We start from the raw sequence: 24809 nt of genomic DNA, 5'->3' as shown, positions 1-24809 counted from the left end.
GCGTTTGCAGGTCACGTTGCTGGCTACACAGCAGGGGAACAGCTGGCGGTGCTGAACCCCACTAACACATTGGCTGGTGTTTTTCTCTGTGCAGCTAGCACTTCCAGGCTACAACTGGCTGTGTTATGAGCCCAGGGTCAGCAGGAGGAGGAGAGGAGCAGAGTGTAGGCCGAAGCCTGCACTGGTGGCAGCTTTTCGTCAGTTGTGCCAGCGTGGCTTGTGCTGGACACGATGCCAGCTACACAGCAGGGGAACAGCTGGCGGTGCTTAACCCCACTAACACATTGGCTGGTGTTTTTCTCTGTGCAGCTGGCATTTCCAGGCTACAACTAGCGGTGTTATGAGCCCAGGGTCAGCAGGAGGAGGAGAGGGGCAGAGTGTAGGCCGAAGCCTAGTAGAACCAATTTCAAAGGTAACCTTTAACCCCCCCTCAGGTGTTGCAAGGTACAAGATCCACACCTTGTGCAGCATTAATGCTGCACAAGTAAAAGGTTGCTCTATAAATTTTGCGCCTTGCACACGCTGAATAAAACACGTACACTATTTAGCCCATTATACTGTCAAACAGTAGTGGAGGCGTGAGTTGTCTTTTTAAGGAGACGCAGCACAGGTGTCAAAATTTACACCTAGGTTCTGGGCGCAGATTCCTGAGCGTTGTTATTTGCTGTACAGGAGTCTGCGCTCTTGTTATCCCTTGGCCATGTGCTGTGAGCGATGCCTGCCTTATCACCTCATTTCATGTTGGCCGGTGCGGTTAGCGATGGCCATGAATCACAGACCCGCAGTGTCTTTTCTTTAAGTCACACAACGGGGCTGGGATTCGTGACCTTGCACAGTAAATTTTGTCGCCTGTCACTCATGTCCTTACACCTGCATCAGACTGGGCGGCCTCAGCTGATCCCTTTTCGCCTACCACGGCCATGAGGTCGCACAGTCTGAAGAAGGCGGAAGGAGATGAGTGAACACAAGCAAACATATGCACTGCACATGCCCATTAAACACACCGTCGCAGTCAAAATAAGTAAGACAACGAGGAGCGTGGTTTCAGGCAGGGCGGACGCACAGCCGCAGCCAGCCAAGCAATGATGTCAGAAGACGGGCAGCGCTAACAAGGGGGGGTGCTGCGTGTCATTAAAAAGGAAAGTCACACCTCAGGGACATTGTAATGGTCTGTAATGACACACATTTTGTACGTGTTTAATTCAACGTGGGCAAGGAGAAAAAATCTGCCACCTTGTACAAATGCAGCAGTACTGCTGTACAAGGTGGCTGTTATACATAGAAACACCTTAGGGTGGGTGGGGCCAGGTTCCCTTTAATTTCAGTTCATGTGCCTGCGTGGCGTTTGCAGGTCACGTTGCCGGCTACACAGCAGGGGAACAGCTGGCGTTGCTGAACCCCACTGACACATTGGCGGTTGTTTTTATCTGTGCAGCTAGCACTTCCGGGCCCAAAACTAGCGGTGTTAGAGGCCAGGGTCAGCAGGAGGAGGAGAGGAGTAGAGTGTAGGCCGAAGCCTGCACTGGTGGCAGCTTTTGGTATTTTGTGCCAGCGTGGCTTGTGCTGGACACGATGCCTGCTACACAGCAGGGGAACAGCTGGCGGTGCTGAACCCCACTAACACATTGGCTGGTGTTTTTCTCTGTGCAGCTAGCATGTCCGGGCAAAAACTGGCGGTGTTTGAGCCCAGGGTCAGCAGGAGGAGGAGAGGAGTAGAGTGTAGGCTGAAGCCTGCACTGGTGGCAGCTTTTGGTATTTTGTGCCAGCGTGCCTTGTGCTGGACACGATGCCCGCTACACAGCAGGGGAACAGCTGGCGGTGCTGAACCCCACTAACACATTGGCGGGTGTTTTTCTCTGTGCAGCTAGCACTTCCGGGCAAAAACTAGCGTTGTTAAAGCCCAGGGTCAGAAGGAGGAGGAGAGGAGCAGAGTGTAGGCCGAAGCCTAGTTGAACCAATTTCAAAACTTACCTTTAACCCCCCTCAGGTGTTGCAAGGTACAAGAGCCACACCTTGTGCAGCATTAATGCTGCACAAGGAAACGGTTGCTCTATTAATTTTGCGCCTTGCACACGCTCAAAAAAACACGTACACTATTTAGCCCATTATACTGTCAAACAGTAGTGGAGGCGTGACTTGTCTTTTTAAGGAGACGCAGCACAGGTGTCAAAAACAACACCTTGGTGCATGGCCGCAGCTTCCTGAGCGTTGTTATTTGCTGTACAGGAGTCTGCGCTCTTGTTATGCCTTGGCCATGCGCTGTGAGCGCTGCCTGTCTTCTGACCTCATTTCATGTTGGCCGGTGCGGTTAGCGATGGCCATGAAACCCAGACCCGCAGTGTCTTTTACTAAAGTCGCACTGCAGAGCTGGGATTCATGGCCTTGCACAGTAAATATGTTCACCGCTCACTCATGTCCTTACACCTGCTTCAGACTGGACGGCCTCAGCTGATCCCTTCTCGCATGCCGCGGCCATGAGGCCGCACAGTCTGAAGAAGGCGGAAGGAGATGAGTGAACACAGGCAAACATATGCACTACACATGCCCATTAATCACACCCTCGCTGTCCAAAAGAAGGAAGACACCGAGGGGCGTTGTTTCGAGCAGGGCAGACGCACAGGCGCAGCCAGCTAACCAATGATGTCAAAAGAAGGGCAGCGCTACCAAGGGTGGTGCTGCGTATCATTAGAAAGGAAAGTCACACCTCAGGGACAGTGGAATGGTCTCAATGAGACACATTTAGTACGTGTTTAATTAAACGTGGGCAAGGAGACAAAGTCTGCCACCTTGTACAAATGCAGCAGTACTGCTGTACAAGGTGGCTGTTATACATAGAAACACCTGGGGGGGCAGGCTCCCTTCAATTTCAGTTCATGTGCCTGCGTGGCGTTTGCAGGTCACGTTGCCGGCTACACAGCAGGGGAACAGCTGGCGGTGCTGAACCCCACTAACACATTGGCTGGTGTTCTTCTCTGTGCAGCTAGCATGTCCGGGCAAAAACTGGCGGTGTTTTAGCCCAGGGTCAGCAGGAGTAGGAGAGGAGAGGAGTAGAGTGTAGGCCGAAGCCTGCACTGGTGGCAGCTTTTGATCTGTTGTGCCTGCGTGGCGTTTGCAGGTCACATTGCCGGCTACACAGCAGGGGAACAGCTGGCGATGCTGAACCCCACTAACACATTGGCTGGTGTTCTTCTCTGTGCAGCTAGCATGTCCGGGCAAAAACTGGCGGTGTTTTAGCCCAGGGTCAGCAGGAGGAGGAGAGGAGCAGAGTGTAGGCCGAAGCCTGCACTGTTGGCAGATTTTTGTCTGTTGTGCCAGCGTGGCTTGTGCTGGACACGTTGCCGGCTACACAGCAGGGGAACAGCTGGCGGTGCTGAACCCCACTGACACAATGGTGGGTGTTTTTCTCTGTGCAGCCAGCACTTCAGGGCCCCAACTGGCGTAGTTAGAGCCCAGGGTCTGCAGAAGGAGCAGAGTGTAGGCCGAAGCCTACTTGAACCAATTTCAAAGGTAACCTTTAACCCACCCTCAGGTGTTACAATGTTGAAGAGCCACACCTTGTGCAGCAGTAAAGCTCCACAAGTTTAAGGTTGCTCTTTAAGTTTTGCTCATTGCACACGCAGAATGAAAGACGTACACAATTTAGCCCATTGAACAGTAGTTCAGTTCTGTATTGGAGGCGTGACTTGTCTTTTTAAGGAGACGCAGCACAGGTGTCAAAATTTACACCTAGGTGCTGGGCGCAGCCTCCTGAGCGTTGTTATTTGCTGTACAGGAATCTGCGCTCTTGTTATCCCTTGGCCATGCGCTGTTAGTGCTGCCTGTCTTCTGACCTCATTTCATGTTGGCCGGTGCGGTTAGCAATGGCCATGAATCCCAGACCCGCAGTGTGTTTTCAAAAAATCACACTGCGTGGCTGGGATTCATGGCCTTGTGCAGTAAATATGTTTGCCGCTCACACATGTCCTTACACCTGCTTCAGATTGGGCGGCCTCAGCTGATTCCTTTTCGCCTACCACGGCCATGAGGCCGCACAGTCTGAAGAAGGCGGAAGGAGATTAGTTAAGACAGGCGAACATATGCACTGCACATGCCCATCAATCACACCCTCGCAGCCAAAATATATGACACAACAAGGGGGGTTGTGTCGGGCAGGGCAGACGCACAGGCACAGGCAGCCAACCAATGATGTCAGAAGACGGGCATTGCTACCAAGTGGGGTGCTGTGTGTCATTAAAAGGGAAAGTCACACCTCAGGGACAGTGGAATGGTCTCAATGAGACACATTTTGTACGTGTTGAGTTCCACGTTGGCAAGGAGAAAAAGTCAGCCACCTTGTACAAATGCAGCATTACTGCTGTACAAGGTAGCTGTTATACATAGAAACACCGTGGGGAAGGTGGCAGGGTCCCTTTAATTTCAGTTCATTTGCCTGCGTGGCGTTTGCAGGTCACGTTGCCGGCTACACAGCAGGGGACCAGCTGGCAGTGCTGAACCCCACTAACACATTGGCTTGTGTTTTTCTCTGTGCAGCTAGCAGTTCCGGGCAAAAACTGGCAGTGTTAGAGCCCAGGGTCAGCACGAGGAGGAGAGGAGCAGAGTGTAGGCCGAAGCCTAGTTGAACCAATTTCAAAGGTTACCTTTAACCCCCCCTCAGGTGTTACAAAGTACAAGAGCCACACCTTGTGCAGCATTAATGCTGCACAAGTGAAAGGTTGCTCTAATAATTTGTCTACTTGCATACGCTGAATGAAAGACGTACACAATTTAGCACATTGTACAGTCAAACTGTAGTGGAGGCGTGACTTGTATTTTTAAGGAGACGCAGCACAGGTGTCCCAAATAATGCCTTGTTGCTTGGCGCAGCTTCCTGAGCATTGTTATTTGCTGTACAGGAGTCTGCGCTCTTGTTATCCCTTGGCAATGCGCTGTGAGCGCTGCCCGTCTTATGACCTCATTTCATGTTGGCCGGTGCGCTTAGCGATGGCCATGAAACCCAGACCCGCAGTGTCTTTTAATAAAGTCGCACTGCAGAGCTGGGATTCATGGCCTTGCGCAGTAAATATGTTCGCCGCTCACTCATGTCCTTACACCTGCTTCCGACTGGGCGGCCTCAGCTGATCCCTTCTCGCATGCCGCGGCCATGAGGACACACAGTCTGAAGAAGGCGGAAGGAGATGAGTGAACACAGGCAAACATATGCACTGCACATGCCCATTAATCACACCCTCGCTGTCCAAAAAAAGTAAGACACCGAGGGGCGTTGTTTCGAGCAGGGCAGACGCACAGGCGCAGCCAGCTAACCAATGATGTCAAAAGACGGGCAGCGCTACCAAGGGTGGTGCTGCGTATCATTAGAAAGGAAAGTCACACCTCAGGGACAGTGGAATGGTCTCAATGAGACACATTTAGTACGTGTTTAATTAAACGTGGGCAAGTAGACAAAGTCAGCCACCTTGTACAAATGCAGCAGTACTGCTGTACAAGGTGGCTGTTATACATAGAAACACCTTGGGGTGGGTGGCAGGGTCCCTTTAATTTCAGTTCATGTGCCTGCGTGGCGTTTGCAGGTCACATTGCCGGCTTCACAGCAGGGGAACAGCTGGCGGTGCTGAACCCCACTAACACATTGGCTGGTGTTTTTCTCTGTGCAGCTAGCACTTCCGGGCAAAAACTAGCGGTGTTTGAGCCCAGGGTCAGCAGGAGGAGGAGAAGAGCAGAGTGTAGGCCGAAGCCTGCACTGTTGGCAGCTTTTGGTCTGTTGTGCCAGCGTGGCTTGTGCTGGACACGATGCCGGCTACACAGCAGGGGAACAGCTGGCGGTGCTGAACCCCACTGACACATTGGCTGGTGTTTTTCTCTGTGCAGCTAGCACTTCCGGGCAAAAACTAGCGGTGTTTGAGCCCAGGGTGAGCAGGAGGAGGAGAGGAGTAGAGTGTGTCAGCAGGAGGAGGAGAGGAGTAGAGTGTAGGCCGAAGCCTGCACTGGTGGCAGATTTTGTTCTGTTGTGCCAGCGTGGCTTGTACTGGAAACGTTGCCGACTACACAGCAGGGGAACAGCTGGCGGTGCTGAACCCCATTGACACATCAGCTAGTGTTTTTTCTGTGTAGACAACACTTCCAGGTGGCAACTGACAGTGTTGAAACCCAGGGAATCAAAGAGGAGCAGTGTAGGCCGAAGCCTGCAGTGGAGCAAGTTGAAAGGGAACCTTTAACCCCCCCCCCTTCCCCAGGCATTTGTTGCTGAAAGAGCCATCTTGTACAGCAGTAATACTGCACATGGAAAATGGTGGCTCCTAAAATTATGCTCCTTGCACACGCAGAAGTACACACTCATATAATGTGTCCCCTCACACCGTCAAACCGTCCCGGAAGTGGGACTTTCCTTTGTAATGTGACACAGCCCAGCCGTCATTTCAACCCCCTTGGTGCCGTGCGCCACCTCCTCAACGTTGTTTGGTTCTGTCACGGAGCCCGCACTGTAATGTTATCCCTTGGCCATGCACAGTTAGCGGTGCCCGTCTTCTGACATCATTTAGGTGTCAGGCTGGCAGTGCCTGTGCGTCCAAGCTGCCAGAGATCCAACCTCGCAGTCTCATCTAATGTAATCCCACTGCGGGCCAGGGATCCATGGGCATGTGCAGTGCATATCATCGCCTCTCACTCACCTCCTTCCTGCTTCTTCAGACTGTGCGGCGTCACGGCCGTGGCATGCTATTAGGGATCAGCTGATGCCGCCTAGTCTGAAGAAGCGTGAAGAAGGGGAGTGAGAGGCTAGTATATGCACTGCGCATGGCCATGGATACCAGGCCCACTGTGGGATCACATTAGACGACACTGCGAGGTGGGATTTCGGGCAGCGTGGACGCACAGGCGCAGCCAGGACGACAACAAATGACGTCAGAGGACGGGCAGCGCAAACTGTGCATGGCCAAGGGATAACATAACAGCGCAGGGTCCATGACGGAATCAAACAACGCTAAGGAGGCAGCGCACGGTGCCAAGGGGGTAGCAATGACGGCTGTGCTGCGTCACATTACAAAGGAAAGTCCCACCTCCGAGACGGTTGGACGGTGTGAGGGGACACATTACATGAGTGTGTAGTTCAGCGTTTACAAGGAGCATAATTTCAAGAGCGACCTTTTCCTTGTGCAGTATTAGTGCTGCACAAGGTGGCTCTTTCAGTAACAAACGCCTAGGGGGGGGGGGGGACAGGTCCCCATACATTTTAGTTGTGCCAGCGTGGCGGTCGCATGACACGTTGCCAGATACACAGCTGGGGATCAGCTGACATTACTGAACCCCAATAACAGAGGAGCGACTGTTGACTGTGCACACAGCACTTCCAGGCACCAACTGGCGGTGTTAGAGCCCAGGGACAGCAGGAGGAGCAGATTGGAGGTATTGCCGCACACACAGCTGGGGATCAGCTGACATTACTGAACCCCAATAACAGAGGAGCGACTGTTGACTGTGCACACAGCACTTCCAGGCACCAACTGGCGGTGTTAGATCCCAGGGACAGCAGGAGGAGCAGATTGGAGGTATTGCCGCACACACAGCTGGGGATCAGCTGACGTTACTGAACCCCAATAACAGAGGAGCGACTGTTGACTGTGCACACAGCACTTCCAGGCACCAACTGGCGGTGTTAGAGCCCAGGGATAGCAGGAGGAGCAGATTGGAGGTACTAAGGATGCAAAAGGAAAAGGTTGCTCTTTTAATTATGCTCCTTGCAAACACAGAAGTAAACACAAAAAATGTGTCACGTAATACCGTAAAACCATCCCGGAGGTGGGACTTTACTTCGTAATGTGACGCAGCACAGCTGTCATTCCTATCCCCTTGGTGCCTTGCGCTGCCTCCTCAGCGTTGTTTTAAGCTGTCACGGAGCCTGCACTGTTCTGTTATCCCTTGGCCATGCCCAATTAGCGCTGCCTGTCTTCTGACATAATTTGGTGTCAGGCTGTCAGTGCCTGTGCGTCCACGCTGCTCCAGATCTCACCTCGCAGTGTCGTCTAATGTAATCCCACTGCGGGCCTTGGATCCATGGGCATGCACAGTGCATATCCTCGACTCTCACTCCCCTCCTTCCCTCTTCTTCAGACTGTGCGTCGTCACGGCCGTGGCATGCTATTAGGGATCAGCTGACTGCGCACAGTCTAAAGAAGGCGGAGGGAGATGGGCGAGAGCCCGAGGTGAAGATATGCACTGCGCATGCCCATGGATCCCAGGCTCGCAGTGTGATTCAATCAGAAGACACTGCGAGGCGGGTTCTTGGGCAGCGCGGGCGCACAGGCGCAGCCATCCTGACACCAAATAAGGTCAGAAGACAGGCAGCGCAAACGGGCCATGGCCAAGGGATAACAGAACAGCGCAGGCTCCGTGACAGCTTAAAACAACGCTGAGGAGGCAGCGCATGGCATCAAGGGGGTAGGAATGACGGCTGTGCTGCATCACATTACGAAGGAAAGTCCCACCTCCGGGACGGTATAACGGTATGAGTGAACACATTTTATAAGTGTTAAGTTCTGCGTGTGCAAGGAGCGAAAATAAAAGAGCTACCTTTTCCTTGTGCAACATTACTGCTGCACAAGATGGCTCTTTCAGTAACAAACGCCGAGGGGGGGAGGGACAGGTTCCCTTACATTTCGGTTGTTGTGCCAGCGTGGCGGTCGCAGGACACATTGCCGGCTACACAGCTGGGGATCAGCTGACGTTACTGAAACCCAATAACACTGGGTCGTATGTTTAGACTGTGCAGCCTGCACTTCTGAGCCGCAACTGGCGGTGTTGGAGCCCAGGAATAGCAGTTCAGGTGGTAGAAAGATGAACACATCAGGAGACCTGGATGACACCCAATTACTTAATCAGGCAGAGGAGTGGCAAATTCCTGCGAGATCCAGGCCTGGTTCATTTTCAGGAAAGTAAGCCGGTCAACGTTATCGGAGGATAGTCGCATGCGACGGTCTGTTAGTACACCACCTGCGGCACTAAAGACACGTTCCGATAAGACACTAGCCGCAGGGCAAGCCAGCACCTCCAATGCATACTGGCTTAGCTCTGGCCATGTATCCAGCTTAGAGACCCAAAACTTGAACGGGGAAGAGCCGTCTGGGAGTACACTAAGAGGGCAAGCCATGTAGTCTGTCACCATCTGACGGAACCGTTGCCTCCTGCTGACTGGAGCCGCCGGTGATGGTGTAGACATTTGGGGCGGGCACACAAAAGTTTTCCACAATTGTGCCATACTTGGCTTGCCTTGGGCAGAGGCACTGCTTCTGCTCCCTCTTTGTGCAGAGCCTCCTCCTCCACTGCCTCGACGCACTGAGCTGCTTTGTAAAGCACTAGCAGCACTCCTCTCAGTTGGACTGGAGAAGATGATGGAATTCACCAGTGTGTCGTGGTACTCCCGCATTTTACGCTCCCGTGTCAACGCCGGGATGAGGTTTTGGACATTGTCACGGTAGCGAGGATCGAGGAGGGCGTACACCCAATAATCAGGCACGTTGAGAATGTGGTCGATGCGGCGGTCGTCTCTCAGGCACTGCAACATGAACTCAACCATGTGCTGCAGACTGCCAACTGGCCCAGAAACACTGTCCCCTGCTTGAGACATGATCTCTGCCCGCTCTTCATCACCCCACCCTCGCTGTACACACTGACCACTGGACAATGGTGGAACTCCCTCCTCTGGACGTTGCTCTTCCTCGTCCATTGACTCCTCCTCATCCTCCTCACAAAGGGTCCCCTGCCGACCCCTTTGTGAGGAACCACGTGGCGCTGACTGCCCAGAACCTGATGGAAAAGGTGACTCCTCATCCTCCACCTCTTCCACATCATCCCTTATCCCTTGCAGGGTTTCTTGAAGCAAGCAGATAAGGGGGACAGTCATGCTGACTAGTGCATCATCTGCACTTGCCATCCGCGTGGAATAATCAAAAGGACGCAAAACCTGGCAGACGTCCTTCATAGTGGCCCACTCTGTGGTTGTGAAGTCTGAGCGGCGCTGACTGCGACTTTTTTGCGCCTGATGCAGCTGGTACTCCATTACTGCTTGCTGCTGTTCACACAACCGCTCCAACATATGTAACGTGGAATTCCACCTGGTAGGTAGGTCACATATGATGCGATGTTCAGGAAGTGAAACCGACGCTGCAGAGCAGCAATGCGGGATCTTGCCAAGCTGGAACGCCGCAAGTGAGCACACTCTAGGCGGGCCTTGTGCAGAAGTGCATCAAGATCCGGACAGTCCCTCAGAAAACTCTGCACAACCAAATTGAGCACATGTGCCAGACATGGGATGTGAGTGAGGTTGCCAAGGCCTAAAGCTGCCACCAGATTTCGGCCATTGTCACACACTACCATGCCTGGCTGGAGATTCGCTGGCACAAACCACACATTGCTCTCCTGCTTTAGGGCATTCCAGAGCTCCTGCGCTGTGTGGCTTCGATTCCCCAAAGAAACTAGTTTCAAGACGGCCTGCTGACGTTTGGCCACGGCTGTACTCATGTCGGTCATAGGTAAACGTTCACTGGTCCATGTGGAGGTGGACTGTGACGGATCCTGCAGCGATGAATCTGAGGAACTGGTGTAAGAGGAGGAGTCAATGCGTACAGACTGGATTCCTGCTATCCTTGGAGTGGGCAGGACACGTCCTGCGCCACTCGCACGGTCTGTACCTGGCTCAACAACATTAACCCAATGGGCAGTGACGGAAAGGTATCGCCCCTGTCCATGTTGACTGGTCCACGCATCGGTGGTGAGGTGGACCTTGCTACTGACGGCGTTCAGTAGCGCGTGTTTTATTTGTCCCTCCACATGCTTGTGCAGGGCAGGGACAGCTTGCCTGCTGAAGTAAAAGCGGCTGGGCACCTGGTACTGTGGGACTGCCAATGCCATCAAGTCACGGAAGCTGTCAGTCTCCACCAGCATGAATGAGAGCATTTCCAGCGACAGAAGTTTGGCAATGCCTGCATTCAGAGCCTGTGCTCGGGGATGGTTTGCCGAGAATGCCCGCCTTTTCTCCCATGCCTGTACTACCGATGGCTGTAGACTAGGCTGGGAGTGTGAGGATGACTGGTAATGTGGTGCTGTGGGTGGAATTACACTAGGTCTCTGGACAACAGTGCCAGAGGTTCTTCCATGGCGATCCAAGGAGGAAGCCGAACCAGCTGTGCGTGAGCTGGAGGAAGAAGCAACACGAGCTGAAGAGGTGGTAGCTGCCGCTGTTGGTTGGCCTAGCTCTTCAGTGTGTTTTTGGTACTCCACCGCGTGCCTGGTCCGCACATGTTTCCACATATTTGTGGTATTGAGGTTGCTGACACTTTTACCTCTTTTTACTTTCTGATGACACAGCTTGCATTTGACAAAACAAATGTCATCTGCAACTGTGTCAAAAAAGGACCAGGCACTGCAAGTCTTGGGAGCGCCCTTTTTGGCTTTTGAAAGAGACAGGCTCCTAACTGGTGCCAAAGTGGAGCCTACAGGCTCCGCAGTCTTCCCCCTCCCTCTCCCTCTTTGGCCCGTTAGGGGAATCTCTTCCTCTGAGCTGCTCCCACCACCTTCCTGTTCCTCACGCCACGATGGGTCAAGGACCTCATCATCTCCACTACCCTCTGCCACCAACTGCTCCTCCTGGGTAGTCTCGGCAGCACAGTACGCACCAGAAAGCGGCACCTGAGTTTCATCATCAGATGCGTTCTGCGCTGTGGTCACAGCAGGCACTGACCCACCCGCCTCTTCAGAGTCAGAGAGACAAAGCTGTTGGGCATCACTGCACACTGCCTCTTCTTCCATTTCTCCAATACTGGTTGGCTGGCCCCCTGTTTCCAAGCCAAGAGATTCAGGAACAGAAGTAGATACTGCTCCTGTCCTGGGCTCTCTGACTGCCTGGCCAATTTGGCAGGTGGTGAAGAGACAGATGGCTGCTCTCCAGTGGTCTGTGCCTGAGAGGATGTGGCACTCATTGAAGTCGATGCGTTAGCTGCCATCCATCCGACAACGGCTTCAATTTGATCTTCACGCAGCAGCGGTGCACTGCGCTCTCCGACAAAGCTGCGCATGAAGGACTGTTCCCTGCTGAAACTGGGTGATGGTGAGTCACCGGTGCCAGCAGCAGGCACAGAATCACCACGTCCTCTCCCTGCTCCACGCCCACGCCCACGACCCTTACTCCCTGCCCTCTTCATCTTGGTTGACAGATAAAGATAAGCAGAAAAGTACTAAGGCCTTAGTGTGCTTATTCCTGAAATGCTCCTCCTAACAGGTGTAAGAAACACTAATGTTGTAAAGTGTGGACTAGACTTTATTATTGATAAAATGTGGCCTACACAAGTGTTCAGTGGTGTTTGGTGAACTTTACTTTTTTTTTTTGTGCAGATCGGGCTACAGAGCTAGTTTAAATCACACGGAGACCGTGCAGACAGCCGTAAACGGCGCTGCAAGGGCCAAAAACCCTCCTCTAGGTTATCCTATCTAGTGTTTTTCCACTATTTAGCTGGAGACGGGTGGAAAGACACTAATAGGAATTTTTTAAATAATTTTTAAACAGGCTGCACTAGTTGAAAAAAATGAAAAGTTATTTAACGGTATGAGTCAGTGACAAACCCTGAGCTGAATACAACGGGCTGTCGCTGCACACAGACTACAGGGCGAACTGCGCTCACACGGAGACCGTGCAGACAGCCGTAAACGGCGCTGCAAGTCCCAAAAACCCTCCTCTAGGTTATCCTATCTAGTGTTTTTCCACTATTTTGCTGGAGACGGGTGGAAAGACACTAATAGGAAATTTTTAAAAAATTTTTCAACAGGCTGCACTATTTGAAAAAAGGAAAAGTTATTTTACAGTATGAGGCAGTGACAAAACCCTGAGCTGAATACAACCGGCTGTGGCTGCACACAGACTACAGGGCGAACTGGGCTCACACTGAGACCGTGCAGACAGCCGTAAATGGCGCTGCAAGGCCCAAAAACCCCCCTCTAGGTTATCCTATGTAGTGTTTTTCCACTATTTGGCTGGAGACGGGTGGAAAGACACTAATAGGAAATTTTTTAGAAAAAATTGCACTATGAGCAAAAAAGGACAATGGATAGAACTGTGTGAGGCAGTGTGAACCCCCCCTGAGCTGAATACAACCGGGTATATGGCTGCACACAGACTACAGAGTGAGCTGCACACACACACACACACTGAGACCTTGCAGAACGCTGTTAAAACAGCGCTGCAAGGCAAGAGCAAGGTGAACTGAACAGTGAACACAGCGTTTGCTAAATTAGCCTTGAAAAAGCAAGATAAAGCAATTAGCTATCTCAACTGGCCCTCAGTTAGAACACAGCGTCCTGTCCCTAACTGAAATCACAGCAGAGTGAGCGCAAAATGGCCGCAGCGTTTTTTATAGTGCAGAGTGACATCATTTCAGCAGCCAATCACAGCCTTGCCAGTACTTACATGCCCACCATGCTAAACAGGATGTGCCCACACTTCCATTCATTCTTCATTGGCTGCTGCGTTCAGTTTGAATTCTGGGAACTTCCGATTCCGGTATCCGATACGCGGGAAGTATCGGAATTTGGTATCGGAATTCCGATACCGCAAGTATCGGCCGATACCCGATACTTGCGGTATCGGAATGCTCAACACTACTTATCAGTCATTATGTGAATATATTGTAGCGCTGAGGTTTCGTTCCTTTGTAACGTGCTTGAAAATGATAGACTTATTACTATAGTGTTTTATACTAACACAAGATGAAAACTCAATTATAGTCGTGCTATAACACTGTTGTGCATTTATTTTTCTGTTTATATATAGATATTTTTTGGTTCTTTTTGCCTTTACCTAAGAGAGTGGGATAAGTCATGGATGTGATTAACAAGGTTGTACACCTGTTTTATCATTACCAATTGATGTCTAAATGCAAATTTTTCAATGCCTTTTCTATCTATATTTATGCACTGCACTTTATGTGATGAATAATTCCTGTATCACTGTCTGCACTTTATGCATGTCAATTATAATGTGAATACATGCTCTCACAATGATGATTAATGCAAATGATTATAATTATGTATACTCTTTATATACCTGGCACGTTCACATGTTCACTGCTTGAGAAAGGTTCCTGTTGGGACCGAAACGTTGCTTTCTGGGCTGATTAACCCCTTTCTGCCATTAGACGTACTATTCCGTCCATGTGGGGTGGGCCCTACTTCCCAAGGACAGAATAGTACGTCATAGGCGATCGGCCGCGCTCACGGGGGGAGCGCGGCCGATCGCGGCCGGGTGTCAGCTGCTTATCGCAGCTGACATCCGGCACTATGTGCCAGGAGCGGTCACGGACCACCCCCGACACATTAACCCCTGGCACACCGCGATCAAACATGATCGCGATGTGCAGGCGGTGCAGGGAAGCATCACGCAGGTAGGGGGCTCCCTGCGGGCTTCCCTGAGACCCCCGGAGCAACGCGATGTGATCGTGTTGCTCCGGGGGTCTCCTACCTTCCTCCCTGCAGCAAATCCCGGATCCAAGATGGCCGCAGATCCGGGTCCTGCAGGGAGGGAGGTGGCTTACCAAGTGCCTGCTCAGAGCAGGCAATTGGTAACGCTGCAGCGCTCTGAGACAGATCAGTGATCTGACAGAGTACTGTGCAAACTGTCAGATCACCGATCTGTGATGTCCCCCCCGGGACAAAGTAAAAAAGTTTACAAAAAAAATGTACAAGTGTGTAAAAAAAAAAAAAAAAATCCTAAATAATGAAAAAAAAAATTATTATTCCCATAAATACATTTCTTTATCTAAATAAAAAAAAAAACAATAAAAGTACACATATTTAGTATCACCGCGTCCGTAATGACCCGACCTATAAAACTGTCCCACTAGTTAGCCCCTTCAGTAAACACCTTAAGAAAAAAAAAAAAAAACGAGGCAAAAAACAACGCTTTATTATCATACCGCCGATCAAAAAGTGGAATAACACGCGATCAAAAAGACGGATATAAATAACCATGGTACCACTGAAAGCATCATCTTGTCCCACAAAAAACGAGGCACCATACCTTAACATCAGCAAAAAAATAAAAAAGTTATAGTCCTCAGAATAAAGCGATGCAAAAATAATTATTTTTTCAATAAAATAGTTTTTATCGCATAAAAGCGCCAAAACATTAAAAAAATTATATAAATGAGGTGTCGCTGTAATCGTACTGACCTGAAGAATAAAACTGCTTCATCAATTTTACCAAACGCGGAACGGTATAAACGCCTCCCCCAAAAGAAATTCATGAATAGCTGGTTTTTGGTAATTCTGCCTCACAAAAATTGGAATAAAAAGCGATCAAAAAATGTCACATGCCCAAAAATGTTACCAATAAAATCGCCAACTCGTCCCGCAAAAAACAAGACCTTACATGACTCTGTGGACTCAAATATGGAAAAATTATAGCTCTCAAAATGTGGTAACGCAAAAAATATTTTTTGCAATGAAAAGCGTCTTTCAGTGTGTGACGGCTGCCAATCATAAAACTCCGCTAAAAAAACAGCTATAAAAGTAAATCAAACCCCCCTTCATCACCCCCTTAGTTAGGGAAAAATAAAAAAATTAAAAAAATGTATTTATTTCCATTTTCCCATTAGGGTTAGGGCTAGGGTTAGGGCTAGGGCTAGGGCTAGGGTTAGGGTTAGGGCTGGGGTTAGGGCTAGGGTTAGGGTTAGGGCTAGGGTTAGGGCTAGGGTTAGGGCTAGGGTTGGGGCTAGGGTTATGGTTAGGGTTAGGGCTAGGGTTAAGGCTACAGTTAGGGTTAAGGCTACAGTTAGGGTTAAGGCTACAGTTAGGGTTGGGGCTAAAGTTAGGGAAAGGGTTTGGATTACATTTACAGTTGGGAATAGGGTTGAGATTAGGGTTAAGGGTGTGTCTGGGTTAGAGGTGTGGTTAGGGTTGCCGTTGGAATTGGGGTTAGGGGTGTGTTTGGATTAGGGTTTCAGTTATAATTGGGGGTTTTCCACTCTTTAGGCACATCAGGGGCTCTCCAAATGCGACATGGCGTCCGATATCAATTCCAGCCAATTCTGCGTTGAAAAAGTAAAACAGTGCTCCTTCCCTTCCGAGCTCTCCCGTGTGCCCAAACAGGAGTTTACCCCAACATTTGGGGTATCAGCGTACTCAGGACAAATTGGACAACAACTTTTGGGGTCCAATTTCTCCTGTTACCCTTGGGAAAATACAAAACTAGGGGCTAAAATATAATTTTTGTGGGGAAAAAAAAAAGATTTTTTATTTTCACGGCTCTGCGTTATAAACTGTAGTGAAACACTTGGGGGCTCAAAGTTCTCACAACTCATCTAGATAAGTTCCTTGGGGGGTCTAGTTTCCAATATGGGGTCACTTGTGGGGGGTTTCTACTCTTTAGGTACATTAGGGGTTCTGCAAACGCAATGTGACACCTGCAGACCATTCCATCTAAGTCTGCATTCCAAATGGCGCTCCTTCCCTTCCGAGCCCTCCCATGCGCCCAGACGGTGGTTCCTTCCCACATATGGGGCATCAACACACTCAGGACAAATTGGACAACAACTTTTGGGGTCCAATTTCTCCTGTTACACTCGAGAAAATACAAAACTGGGGGCTAAAAAATAATTTTGGGGGGAATTTTTATTTTTTATTTTCACTGCTCTGCGTTAGAAACTGTAGTGAAACACTTGGGGGCTCAAAGTTCTCACAACTCATCTAGATAAGTTCCTTGGGGGGTCTAGTTTCCAATATGGGGTAACTTGTGGGGGGTTTCTACTGTTAAGGTACATTAGGGGCTCTGCAAACGCAATGTGACGCCTGCAGACCATTCCATCTAAGTCTGTATTCCAAATGGCGCTCCTTCCCTTCCGAGCCCTCCCATGCGCCCAAACAGTGGTTCCCCCCCACATATGGGGCATCAGCGCACTCAGGACAAATTGGACAACAACTTTTGGGGTCCAATTTCTCCTGTTACCCTCAGGAAAATACAAAACTGGGGCTAAAAAATAATTTTTGTGGGAAAAAATTTTTGTTTTATTTTTACGGCTCTGCATTATAAACTTCTGTGAAGCTCTTGATGGGTAAAAGTGCTCACCACACCTCTAGATAAGTTCCTTAGGGGGTCTACTTTCCAAAATGGTGTCACTTGTGGGGGGTTTCAATGTTTAGGCACATCAGTGGCTCTTCAAACGAAACATGGCGTCCCATCTCAATTCCTGTCAATTTTGCATTGAAAGGTCAAACGGGTCTCCTTCCCTTCCGAGCTCTCCCATGTGCCCAAACAGCGGTTTACCCCCACATATGGGGTATCAGAGTACTCAGGACAAATTGTGCAACAAGTTTTTGGTTCCAATTTCTTCTCTTACTATTGGGAAAATAAAAAATTGGGGGCGAAAAGATAATTTTTGTGAAAAAAAATGATTTTTTATTTTTACGGTTCTGCATTATAAACTTCTGTGAAGCTCTTGGTGGGTCAAAGTGCTCACCACACCTCTAGGTAAGTTCCTTAGGGGGTCTACTTTCCAAAATGGTGCCGCTTGTGGGGGGTTTCAATGTTTAGGCACATCAGTGGCTCTCCAAACACAACATGGCATCCCATCTCAATTCCAATCAATTTTGCATTGAAAAGTCAAACGGCGCTCCTTCGCTTCCAAGCTCTGTCATGAGCCCAAACAGTGATTTACCTCCACATATGGGGTATCGGCGTACTCAGGACAAATTGTACAACAATGTTTGTGGTCCATTTTTTCCTGTAACCCTTGGTAAAATAAAACAAATTGGAGCTGAAGTAAATTTTTTGTGAAAAAAAGTTAAATGTTCATTTTTATTTAAACATTCCAAAAATTCCTGTGAAACACTTGAAGGGTTAATAAACTTCTTGAATATGGTTTTGAGAACTTTGAGGGGTGCAATTTTTAGAATGGTGTCATACTTTGGTATTTTCTATCATATAGACCCCTCAAAATGACTTCAAATGAGATGTGGTCCCTAAAATAAAATGGTGTTGTAAAAATGAGAAATTGCTGGTCAAATTTTAACCCTTATAACTCCCTAACAAAAAAAAATTTTGGTTCCAAAATTGTGCTGATGTAAAGTAGACATGTGGGAAATGTTACTTATTAAGTATTTTGTGTGACATATCTCTGTGATTTAATTGCATAAAAATTCAAATTTGGAAAATTGCAAAATTTTCAAAATTTTCGCCATATTTCCGTTTTTTTCACAAATAAACACAGGTAATATCAAAGAAATTTTACCACTATCATGAAGTACAATATGTCACAAGAAAACAGTGTCAGAATCACCGGGATCCGTTGAAGCGTTCCAGAGTTATAACCTCATAAAGGGACAGTGGTCAGAATTGTAAAAATTGGCCCGGTCCATAACGTGCAAACCACCCTTGGGGGTAAAGGGGTTAAATAGCTCCTTTTCACTTCAAAATGGTGTGCTGCTTTCAATTGATTCTGGATTCTTATAATTGAGGTTTGGTATTTGCCTGGGGGGCTCTGCACCCGTACTCTTTCTTATACATATATACTAGCTGGAGAGCCCGGCGTTGCCTGGGCATAGTAAATATCTGTGGTTAGTTTTAGCACCTCACGTCTCTTATTTTCCCATCATGCCTCTCATTTTCTCCCTTACACCTCTCATTTTCCCCCTCACTCCTCTTATTTTCCCCGTCACTCCTCTCATTCCCCCCTAACACTTGTCATTTCGACCTCACATCTGTCATTTTCCGATCACTCCACTATTTTCCCTCACTCTTATTTTGCACTCACACCTTTTCATCTTCACCTCACACCCCTCATTTTCACCTCAGTATATACATGTTTGTCATCTCCCTTATATATAGTATACACCTGTATGTCTTCTCTTGTGTATATAGTATGTACCTGTATGCCATCTTCCCTTTAAATAGTATATACCTGCTGTATGTCATCTCCTCCTGTATATTGTATATACCCATGTGTCATCTTCTACTGTATATATTGTATACCTGTATGTCATCTCTTCTGTATATACTATATAACTGTATGTCATCTCCTCCTATATATAGTATATATCTGTATGTCATCTCCTGTATATATATATACCTGTGTCATCTCCCCTGTATATAGTATATACCTGCTGTATGTCATCTCCTCCTCTATATACCCATGTGTCATCTCCTCTTTATATAGTATATACCTGTTTGTCATCTCCTCCTGTATATAGTATATACGTGTGTCATCTCCTCCTGCATATAGTATGTACCTGTAAGTCATCTCCTGTATATAGTATACAGTTAGGTCCATATATATTTGGACAGAGATAACATTTTTCTAATTTTGGTTATAGACATTACCACAATGAATTTTAAACAAAACAATTCAGATGCAATTGAAGTTCAGACTTTCAGCTTTCATTTGATGGTATCCACATTAAAATTGGATGAAGGGTTTAGGAGTTTCAGCTCCTTAACATGTGCCACCCTGTTTTTAAAGAGACCAAAAGTAATTGGACAATTGACTCCAAGGCTATTTCATGGACAGGTGTGGGCAATCCCTTCGTTATGTCATTCTCAATTAAGCAGATAAAAGGCCTGGAGTTGATTTGAGGTGTGGTGCTTGCATTTGGAAGGTTTTGCTGTGAAGTAAACATGCGGTCAAAGGAGCTCTCCATGCAGGTGAAACAAGCCATCCTTAAGCTGCAAAAACAGAAAAAACCCATCCGATAAATTGCTACAATATTAGGAGTGGCAAAATCTACAGTTTGGTACATCCTGAGAAAGAAAGAAAGCACTCGTGAACTCATCAATGCAGAAAGACCTGGGCGCCCACAGAAGACAACAGTGGTGGATGATCACAGAATAATCTCCATGGTGAAGAGAAACCCCTTCACAACAGCCAACCAAGAGAACAACACTCTCCAGGAGGTCGGCGTATCAATATCCAAATCTACCATAAAGAGAAGACTGCATGAAAGTAAATACAGAGGGTTCACTGCACGGTGCAAGCCACTCATAAGCCTCAAGAATAAAAAGGCTAGACTGGACTTTGCTAAAAAACATCTAAAAAAGCCAACACAGTTTTGGAAGAACATTCTTTGGACAGATGAAACCAAGATCAACCTCTACCAGAATGATGGAAAGAGAAAAGTATGGCGAAGGCATGGTACAGCTCATGATCCAAAGCATACCACATCATCTGTAAAACAATGTGGAGGCAGTGTGATGGCTTGGGCATGCATGGCTGCCAGTGGCACTGGGTCACTAGTGTTTATTGATGATGTGACACAGGACAGAAGCAGCTGAATGAATTCTGAGGTATTCACAGACATACTGTGTGCTCAGATCCAGCCAAATGCAGCAAAACAGATTGGTTGTTGTTTCATACTACAGATGGACAATGACCCAAAACATAAAGCCAAAGCAACCAGGAGTTTATTAAAGCAAAGAAGTGGAATATTCTAGAATGGCCAAGTCAGTCACCTGATCTCAACCCAATTGAGCATGCATTTCACTTATTAAAGACTAAACTTCAGAAAGAAAGGCCCACAAACAAACAGCAACTGAAAACCACCGCAGTGAAGGCCTGGCAGAGCATCAAAAAGGAGGAAACACAGCGACTGGTGATGTCCATGAGTTCAAGACTTCAGGCAGTCATTGCCAACAAAGGCTTTTCAACCAAGTACTAAAAATGAACATTTTATTTAAAATTATTTAATCTGTCCAATTACTTTTAGTCCCTTTAAAAACAGGGTTGCACATGTTAAGGAGCTGAAACTCCTAAACCCTTCATCCAATTTTAATGTGGATACCCTCAAATGAAAGCTGAAAGTCTGAACTTCAACTGCATCTGAATTATTTTGTTTCAAATTCATTGTGGTAATGTCTATAACCAAAATTTGAAAAATGTTGCCTCTGTCCAAATATATATGGACCTAACTGTATATTGTCAGAAGTTTAGAAAGTGGTCTGTGCTCACTCAGTGGAATGAATGTGCTCTGGCAGCAATCTTCAGAAAGGGTCTCTCTGAAGCCCTTAAAGATGTCATGGTGGGATTTCCCATGCCTGCTGGTCTGAATGAGTCTATGTCTTTGGCTATTCAGATCGATCGGGGCGCTTGTGTGAGCGTAAAACTGTGCACCATTTGGCGGTACTATCTGAGCATGGGCCTGAGCCTATGCAGTGTGATAGGACTTTGACCAGAGCTGAACGGCAGGAACACAGACGTAAGAATGGGCTGTGTTTTTACTGTGGTGACTCCACTCATGTTATCTCCGATTGTCCTAAGCGCACTAAGCGGTTCGCTAGGTTTGCCACCATTGGTATGGTACAGTCAAAATTTCTATTGTCCGTTACTCTGATTTGCTCTTTGTCTTCATACTCTGTTATGGCATTTGTGGATTCAGGCGCTGCCCTGAATTTGATGGACTTGGAGTATGCTAGGCGCTGTGGTTTTTTCTTGGAACCCTTGCAGCATCCTATTCCATTGAGAGGAATTGATGCTACGCCTTTGGCCAAGAATAAGCCTCAGTACTGGACCCAATTGACCATGTGCATGGCTCCTGCACATCAGGAGGATATCCGTTTTTTGGTGTTACATAATCTGCATGATGTGGTCGTTTTAGGGTACAGGTCCATAATCCAGTATTGGACTGGAAATCTATGTCTGTCTCCAGCTGGGGTTGCCAGGGGGTACATGGTGATGTTCCATTTTTGTCTATTTCGTCTTCTACTCCTTCTGAAGTTCCGGAGTTTTTGTCGGATTATCAGGATGTATTTGATGAGCCCAAAGCCAGTGCCCTACCTCCTCATAGGGATTGCGATTGTGCAATTAATTTGATTCCTGGTAGTAAGTTTCCTAAGGGCCGATTGTTCAATTTATCTGTGCCAGAACACGCCGCTATGCGGAGTTATATAACGGAATCCTTGGAGAAAGGCCATATTCGCCCATCGTCATCACCATTGTGAGCAGGGTTCTTTTTTGTGGCCAAGAAGGATGGTTCTTTGAGACCTTGTATTGATTACCGCCTTCTTAATAAAATTACAGTCAAATTTCAGTATCCTTTGCCGTTGCTGTCCGACTTTTTTGCTCGTATTAAAGGGGCTAGTTGGTTTACCAAGATAGACCTTCGAGGGGCGTATAATCTTGTGCGTATTAAACGGAGCGATGAATGGAAAACAGCATTTAATACGCCCGAGGGCCATTTTGAGTACCTGGTGATGCCATTCGGGCTTTCCAATGCTCCATCAGTATTTCAGTCTTTTATGCATGACATCTTCCGAGAGTACCTGGATAAATTCCTGATTGTGTATTTGGATGATATTTTGGTCTTTTCGGATGATTGGGAGTCTCATGTGAAGCAGGTCAGAATGGTGTTCCAGGTCCTTAGTGCGAATTCCTTGTTTGTGAAGGGGTCAAAGTGTCTCTTTGGAGTTCAGAAGGTTTCATTTTTGGGGTTCATTTTTTCCCCTTCTACTGTCGAGATGGACCCTGTTAAAGTCCAGGCCATTTATGATTGGACTCAGCCAACATCTGTGAAGAGCCAGCAAAAGTTCCTGGGCTTTGCTAATTTTTATCGGCGCTTCATCGCTAATTTTTCTAGTGTTGCTAAACCGTTGACTGATTTGACCAAGAAGGGTGCTGATGTGGTCAATTGGTCTTCTGCGGCCGTGGATGCTTTTCAGGAATTGAAGCGTCGTTTTTCTTCTGCCCCTGTGTTGTGCCAGCCAGATGTTTTGCTCCCGTTTCAGGTTGAGGTTGATGCCTCTGAGATTGGGGCAGGGGCTGTTTTGTCGCAAAAAAGTTCTGATGGCTCGGGAATGAAGCCATGTGCTTTCTTTTCTAGAAAGTTTTCGCCTGCTGAGCGCAATTATGATGTTGGTAATCGTGAGTTGTTGGCCATGAAGTGGGCATTCGAGGAGTGGCGTCATTGGCTTGAAGGAGCCAAGCATCGCGTGGTGGTCTTGACAGATCACAAAAATTTGACTTATCTTGAGTCTGCCAAACGGTTGAATCCGAGACAGGCTCGATGGGCGTTGTTTTTCTCCCATTTTGATTTTGTGGTTTTGTACCTTCCGGGCTCTAAGAATGTGAAGGCTGATGCCCTGTCAAGGAGTTTTGTGCCTGACTCTCCGGGTGTTTCTGAGCCGGCAGGTATTCTCAAAATGGGGATAATTTTGTCTGCCATCTCCCCTGATTTGCGGCGGGTGCTAAAAATGAACATTTTATTTAAAATTATTTAATCTGTCCAATTACTTTTGGTCTCTTTAAAAACAGGGTGGCACATGTTAAGGAGCTGAAACTCCTAAACCCTTCATCCAATTTTAATGTGGATACCCTCAAATGAAAGCTGAAAGTCTGAACTTCAATTGCATCTGAATTGTTTTGTTTAAAATTCATTGTGGTAATGTCTATAACCAAAATTAGAAAAATGTTGTCTCTGTCCAAATATATATGGACCTAACTGTATCTCTGCTTCATCCTGACCCTGACATAGAGCCAGCAAGATTTTCTCTGCCTGATCCACTGAATTAGGTTCGTCATAAAGCAATCCGAGCGCCAGGAAAAACGCATCTACTGTATATCACGTAATGCCGGATCTCCTGGCGCAAGGGAAAATGCCCAGTCTTGAGGGTTGCCACGTAACAAAGAAATAATGATCTTTACTTGTTGAGCAGGATCACCTGAGGAGTGAGGTTTCAAGGCGAGAAACAATTTACAATTATTTTTGAAATTCAAAAACTTAGCTCTATCACCAAAAAACAAATCAGGAATAGGAATCCTAGGCCCTAACATCGGATTCTGAACCACAGAATCTTGAATTTTTTGCACACTTATAGTGAGATTATCCATCAAAGAAGACAGACCTTGAATGTCCATGTCTACACCTGTGTTCTGAACCACCCAGAGGTAAAGGGGAAAAGTGAGACAGAACACGTTGCAAAGAAAAAAAAATGGTCTCAGAGCTTCACTTATCCCTCTATTGAGATGCATCAATACTTTTGGCCAGCTGTACTGTTATGATCCGGTGGTTTGGACAAATAATGGACCTGATCGTTACTGATAATAAGGACGAGCTCTGGGACGTGGGAACTCTGCTGACCGCAATCCCTAAACCTATCAAAACACACTAGAAATAGCCATGGATTGCGCCTAACGCTCCCTATGCAACTCAGCACAGCCTAAGAAACTAGCTAGCCCTAAAGATAGAAAAATAAAGCCTACCTTGCCTCAGAGAAATTCCCCAAAGGAAAAGGCAGCCCCCCACATATAATGACTGTGAGTAAAGACGAAAATACAAACACAGAGATGAAATAGATTTAGCAAAGTGAGGCCCGACTTACTGAACAGACCGAGGATAGAAAAGGTTACTTTGCGGTCAGCACAAAAACCTACAAAAGACCACGCAGAGAGTGCAGGGAAAAATACCTTCCGCACCGACTCACGGTGCGGGAGGCGCCCCTCTGCGTCCCAGAGCTTCCAGCAAGCAAGGCAATATTGACAAAAGCAAGCTGGACAGATAAAATAGCAAACAAGCAAAATAGCACAGAGGAACTTAGCTTCTGCTGGAGCAACAGGAACTCAGAACGATCCAGGAGCGAACTGGAGCCATAGTACAACATTGACAGCTGGCATGGGGCAAAGCCCTAAGTGGAGTTAAATAGAGCAGCCCACTAACGAATTAGCCTCGTCACCTGTGGAAGGAAACTCAGAAACACCCACAGGCACCAGAGAAAGTCCATGGACAGAACCAGCCGAAGTACCATTCATGACCACAGGAGGGAGCCTGACAACAGAATTCACAACAGGGGCCAT

The sequence above is a fragment of the Ranitomeya imitator genome, chromosome 7 (genome assembly GCF_032444005.1).
Source record: "Ranitomeya imitator isolate aRanImi1 chromosome 7, aRanImi1.pri, whole genome shotgun sequence".
NCBI classification, from domain to species: domain Eukaryota; kingdom Metazoa; phylum Chordata; class Amphibia; order Anura; family Dendrobatidae; genus Ranitomeya; species Ranitomeya imitator.
Note: the sequence above shows the minus strand (reverse complement) of the source record.